Below are 6,971 nucleotides of genomic sequence, written 5' to 3'. Positions count from 1 at the left end.
ACCAAATCCATTATTTGGTTTAAAATCGGTTATAAAATCAGTTGTAAAATTTGTTATGGTTAAATAATCAGTTTCTAGTTAAGCAACCAGTTTCAAAAAATTCAATTTTAAAATCGATTTTTTTCAAAACCTATTAAAATTTGATTATTTTTTAATATTTATTTTTTAAAACTCATTTACTGATAGTTTAAAAACTGGTTATTTAAAAAAATCAATTATTCATATTTAAAAATCGATTATTTTTACAAATTGAAAGCTCAATAAAAAAACATACATCAACCATACAATTCCTTTCACTTGTAATTAAAATTGAACATGTTCAATTGCATATAATAAGTTGTGATGAAAATTGATTTATTACTAACTTAGTTAAGACCATCGATTCTGATTCATACTAGTTCAATAAATTACTTATTACTAAAACCGTAGAAAATACAAACACTTGAAAGTTTCTTCCATAAAATTTAACAATTACTGCACTATAATAAAACCGTAGAAAATACAAACACTTGAAAGTTTGCTTCCAATACCGAGATGATCACCACCACCACAAGATTTAGTAAATTTAAAATTTCTAATGGATTTAATATATTAATTTTTGTCTTCAGCATTTATAATTAAGTTAAGTTTGAGCAATATCTAAATGTCAATATCATTTTCAACGTAACATTTTGAAAAAAATTAATCCTTTAAAAATCAGTAATTTAAGAAATTATATTTAAAATATTTGATGTATCATATTTTAGTATTCCTCAATAAATATTAAATATCTTAATTCATTAACTATTTATCATACAATATGGTTGGTTAGTAATAAAAAAAATGACTAAATGAAGTTAGTAATATCTCAATGAAGTTGGTAATAAATTTTCAGAAAACGTTGTCGAAAGGTGGAAGGTCGGTGGGGTGATGGCAAATGCAAAATCGTTTTAGAGTTTTGGGGATTTAGGATTTTTGAGAGTTCGATGGATAAAAATCGGATAAAAACCAAATTCAAATATAAAACATAAGTGGATATCCAACCGATTGATAAATAAACTGGATTATAACCATATTATTTTAACCGGGTATTTAAAATAGATTTGGATATTGTTTTGGATTTTTGTCTCTTAACCTTTTGTCTCTTAACCTTATTGGTGGTCCAACGGTGGGGGGTGAACTTCTCTGTCGTCGTGGGCATTGGTTTTAGGTGACGCGAAAGGTTCCTGCCTCCAATGTAGATTGACTTTAAGGAATGTAGTGCCTTTGCTTGAGATAAATGTAGGTTAGATGATTTTATGTTTTACTGATGTTGTGGTGACCAGTGATGGTCATATCTCTTCGATTTGTCAGCTGTATATTGGCATAGTGGCACTCCTTTTCACCTCCTATGCCTTTCAAGTTGACATGGTAAATGAGGAGTCCTATCTACACATCATAATTCTCCCAACCGACGAGGGGAGTTATGCTTGGGTAGCTCGCGAACCTCTTAGAGTGGTATCCATTTTTACAACAAACGTCACAGGCGTGGGTGTCAAAGTTAGAGACTGTGAAGTGCTAGCTTCGGTGGACAATAGAAGTATACGTTCAGAGTATCCCATGATCTTTATTCTCTTATACGATGTCATATTTAAGGTTACGGGATTCTAGTTACCCTTTAATGATTTTGGGAAAGATATATTTCAACACCTCGATATATGTCTCTCCTAGATTTACCTCAACTCGTTGACGTACTTGATGGCTTTCCAATGAGCTTGTGGCTACGTGAATGCGATCCCAACAGTGGCTTTGTTATTCTATATTTTTCGGTATTCTTTGGTAGAAAGAATTACCAGGAAAAACTTGGCCTCTTTCAAGCAACCTTAGCATTTCTTCGCCTCTTACATGGACACCTTACGCCTTTTAAAAGACATGTATTATGTTGCTCGTCCTTTAATTGATAAAGCAAGAAATGGGGTGGTGGTTTGCGAGTAGGTGCTCGATAATGATGATGCTCCTATCATCAACAAAGTAGAGGATATTATGGAAACGGTAATTCCTTTGTTCCCATTTTTCTGGTTGAATATACATTTTGTTCAAAATGGGAAAAACTTAGTTAATCGGTTGAAGAACTTGAGTGTTCCTAAAGCCTCAAATTGGATTTCTCTTTGGCATTTCATCCTTTCTTTGAAAGCGAAGGTTGTCGATCTTGACCACAACATTTCTGTTGAAGAAAGACTCATTGAAACCTAGGAGCTCACGACATGTCATTCCCAAAGGGAGGCTAATGTTTTCCTTCATATGTTGTCCCTTTGTTTGTGTTGTTTTGCTTTCCTTTATATTGTTGATTTTAATGTTATTCATGTTTATTTCATTATTTTCAGGGAAACTGATCGTTTTGCAAAGGGCAATCATCTTAGGGGAGAAAAGGGAGAAGAAGAATTGGTCATCTTCTATTCTTGCTTATGTCGTCCTAATTCAGATGGTTTAGTCATACCAAGATGAGGTAGTAATTCATTGTTTTGAGGATGACCATATAGAATAGCTCTTTGTTGACGACCTCAATGCTTTGCAAATGCGTTCAATGTCGGCCAATCATAATCAAGGGGTCAGTGTCTTCTATCCAACCTTTCGTTATGTTGTTTGGTTGAAAACCAGTTCTCCGAGTATCTCCATCCAGACGTTTGATCTTGTAGTTTTAAAATATCTCATATCAAAGGGACAAGAAACCCTTAGTGGTGGACATAACAACGAATCTCCAGGTATTGTCGTAGGCTCACGAGGTGGCGAACAACGAGGAGGTCTACACCAAAGAGATTGAAGAGGATTGGCTATGAAAAAAAAAATCATTGGATAAGGTCAAAGTTTTTGAAACAAAAATCGTCGACTTATCCAAGAAGGTCAAAGTTTTTGTCGAGATGACCTAAGAGGATAGGCTGACAAGATAACTTTGGATAAGGAAGTTCTTTCCTTTAACCAAGCATTCTAGATGTAAAAGAATGGAAACCTCAAAGTGGAACTACACGAGAAGGGTAAGGAAATCTTGTTTCTAAAAGAGGAAGTGGATATGTTGAAATTAGAGGAAGACAACAACAAATAAATAGATTGATACCAAGGAAAAAGATGTTCTAAAAGTTGTCAAGGGTTCTTTCGAAAATTCCATCGCCCAAGTAGGTGCCTTGAATCATCGGTTGCTCTCAACTTGGATAGGTTGGATTAGACGAAGATCGTTGTGGATGGGAAGATTGTTCAGTCGACTCCTTCTGTAGTTGAGGATAATTAAAAGTTCATGTGTAATTTGTTGACTTGTTTTGTTGAATTCTTGGCCCCATTGGGATCGAACAAATACAATGTTTAACTTTATTTGGGTATCTTATTTTTTATGAATACGTCTGATTGCTCTATTTTCTTGAGATTTGCATGAATGTTTTACTCAATAATTGGGGTCTTGAATGATAAGAGTTGAGTGCAAAAATAATGCTCGACTTTGCAGGCATTTGCATCTCAACTGAGAATTAATCATGTGTCGTTATACTCAGTTGTGCGAGTTTGTGTTAGGATATTTGTGTACATTAAGTTAAAATTTGTTTAAGATTTTATAGTCGACTTTGAAGTGCCTTATTGACGTAGTAGATTGGCTTATGTGCTTTGATTATTTCTCGGATTAAAGTTGCGCTTACTACTTTCAATGAAACCGCTAGATATAGGTAAATCATTTTTCCTGTGACTGGTTAGGACAGTACTGGCGGTTGGTAAATGATTTATTTTAGTGGGGTTAATGCGAATTCACAGTTGTTTTTCCATTAGAATTTCATCTCTTAATTTAATAAGTAAAAGAGAGGTGTGTTGCTCGGATTTTGATATCAATCTTGATAAGGCCACAAGCATGCCGCTAAGAACTTCAATTTTTCTTTTGGAGTCTCGTGTTGGCATTTTTGTGAATGCTTCACACTTATCTAGGTTGGCCTCTATCCTTCATCGGTTACGAAGAATCCGAAGTGCATTTTTGAGGTTTAGGGATACATAATCAACCTTGTTCTTTGAAGAATTTGCGGAGATGGGACATACGGATAACCTCATTTTCAAACTTGACTATCATGTCGTCCATATATATATTTCTAGCATTTTCCCTATTTTATTTTTGAATACTTTGTTCATCATGTGCTGATAGGTAACTTCAGCAATTTTCAGTCCGAAGGGCATTACGTTGTAGCAATAGTTCCCCGATGTCTATGGGATGCATGGTAATTTGATTATATCCCAAATAAGCATCCATAAACCAAAGTAGTTTGAATCCAGATGAATTATCAAATATTTTATTGATATTGGGAAGGGGTTACGCATCTTTGGAACACACTTTATTAAGATCAGTATAATCAACGCATATACACCACTTATTATTAGATTTTTTTAATGAGTACAATGTTGGAGAGCTAAGTATTGTACTTAGCCTCATAAATAAAATTTGCAGCAAGTAAATTGGAAACAACCTTTGTAGTGGCTCTATCCTCCTCTTAAGATTGTTTGCGAAGGCACATGACTATTGGTCGAGCATTCGGGTGCATAGTAAGCTTGACAACGACTTCAGAATATATGTCACACATCTCGTTAGCGGCAACGAAATTCTCCCACGAGCTAAAAGCGCAATTGATGGCCATTACTATTGGGAATATCATGATGTGACGAATTCGGGGTCCTACGGAAAAAATAAGGAAAAAATATTTTTTTTATTAATTTGGTTTTACAAAGGAAAACCGTGCTCCTACGTATCCCTAAGTGCACTAGGAAAATCAAAACACACGTAGTTTTTAGGTAGAAAATATTTATGCGTTGTCCGATTTTATTATTACTTTATTTTTAGGCTAAATTACATTCGTGGTCCCTTAACTTAGTTTCAGGTAACGTTTTAGTCCTTTATCTTTTTTTTTTCCCGACTTGGTCCTTTATTTTAATTTTAAGTGACAATTTGATATTTTATGTTTTAAAATTTCAACAATGATATCCTTTTTTATACAAAAATTCAAAAAAAAATTCAATCAAAACTCATAAAATTAATTATATTCTTCAATATAATACAAATTTCATCAAATTCGTAACGCAAATCTTCAAATAAACTCATATTTTCATACTTTATTTGATATTTTTAGGAATAAAGGACTAAATCGGGAAAAAAAAAGATAAAGGACTAAAACGTTACCTGAAATTAAGTTAAAGGACCACAGATGTAATTTAGCCTTATTTTTATTATAATAATATTTATATACGTACCAAAAATTAAAAATATAACAATAATAATAATAATAATAATAATAATAATAATAATAATAATAATAACAATAATAACGAAAAAAATAGGTGAGATATTTGTTCACATATTGTATCTTTTTATTTAGGTTTTAAAGTAAAGAAAAATTGATTTTTGTTAGAAAACAACATAACGCGGCGGTATGTGAAGGAAACAGGTGGACGCGACAGTGAAGCAACTTGTTAAAGGATCTGCTTATGCGTTGTTGGATCTGTCGCGACACAAAGGCCACCAATGATTAGAGGTGAGTGATGTGGCGTAGCGAGCGAGGATGAATTTTATCCGGCAGCAACGACTATTAATTCTAATCCTAAGGGAAAAACTATTTATTCGTTCTTATGATTTTTATGGATTATTTGATAAAGACGTAATACGACTTTTCTTTTATATTACAATAGAGTGAAATTTGTTTTCTTGGTGATCGGTTTTATAAATATCAATTATTTATATATATATATATTGGTATTTTGTGTTGCAAAGAAAACAATTTTAGAAATAGACAACTTTAGAAAAATGAAAGTTTAATATATGAGTTTACTTTTTGCATAGACAGAAAAAAAAATTATTTAAAAGGATGCAATACAAAGGCTAAGAAGAAAATTAGAGAAGCAATAAGAAAATGTTATCTTACTACTGAATTCTCTGCTTCTTTTTTGCCTATTATTCTCTCTTTCTTTTTGTTTTTATTCAATCGTGCTCCCCTATTTCTACTCTTGTTGTCGATTATTTATAGACTTTTTTGGATATAGGTTACAAAAGACAAGAGAATAATTGTCAATTGATCACCATTTTTATTACCATTAATCAATTTATTTTTATTTAATTGATCATCATTATACTGATTCTTATTACCATTGATTCATTTTTTTCGGTTTCTTTTCAGTCAATTGATCACTATTATACTGATTTTTATTATCATTGATTCATTTTTTCTGGTTACTTTTCATTCAAATGATGACCATTATAATAATTTTTATTACCATCAATCCATTTCTTTTCGTTCAATTATACATTTTTTTTTTTTATGTTTTAGAAGAAAGGAAAGTTTCTGAAAAGGAAATATAGCTAAACACAAACCAAACACATCCTTGATTTTCTAAAATTTAAAGGTCTAACTATTTGTTTGTATTATTATTTTTATGATGATTATTTTTTATTTAATTTTTATATATTTATTAATTTTTTTATAAAAAATCTAAAAGTAGCGGACAAAATTAGGTGTCAACACCTATTGAAAAGTTACATAATAGGTTTTAACCAAAGCAAGGAAACCTTAAATCCCCACAGACGTCTAGTTTCATGAGTTGGATGAAGATTCTGGCTTCGATGAGTGGGTGCTACCTACAAACATTGTGACACGCAAGTATCTATTGATTCGAGGAAAGTAAGAGGTATTGAAGCGAGAAATTATATATACCTTTTTGGGTGCCCGATGCACTGTTTATATAAGAACTTGACACTAAGGGGGACAACCATTGTGGTCAAATTATTGGAGTAAGGTACCCTAATTGTTCGTATTAGGCTGGTGTTTTAGACCAGGTCGATGTTAGAAGACATATTGGACTTGGTCCAATCCGGAACAATATTTGCTGAACTAAACATACATAATTAAATTTTTTTTAAAAAGAATACTGCAAGGTCAATGTAAACTAATTTTACACTAATAACGAATGGTAATCGTTAACTACATAATTATAATTTTCATAAT

General features: G+C 32.1%; 1 long non-coding RNA gene across 1 annotated transcript; it reads left to right on the top strand.

Annotated features, from left to right (window-relative positions):
* The first annotated feature begins 1,302 nt into the window (after positions 1–1,302).
* Positions 1,303–3,362, top strand: LOC113785430 (uncharacterized). The gene is made up of 2 exons (XR_003471499.2): positions 1,303–2,010; positions 2,343–3,362. It is a non-coding gene; the product is annotated as an uncharacterized lncRNA (long non-coding RNA).
* Positions 3,363–6,971: the final 3,609 nt, after the last annotated feature.

Source organism: Cicer arietinum, chromosome 3 (assembly GCF_000331145.2).
Source record: "Cicer arietinum cultivar CDC Frontier isolate Library 1 chromosome 3, Cicar.CDCFrontier_v2.0, whole genome shotgun sequence".
In the NCBI taxonomy this organism is placed as follows: Eukaryota; Viridiplantae; Streptophyta; class Magnoliopsida; order Fabales; family Fabaceae; genus Cicer; species Cicer arietinum.
The sequence above is the reverse complement of the archived record's forward strand: the minus strand, read 5'-3'. Positions and strand labels throughout refer to the sequence as shown.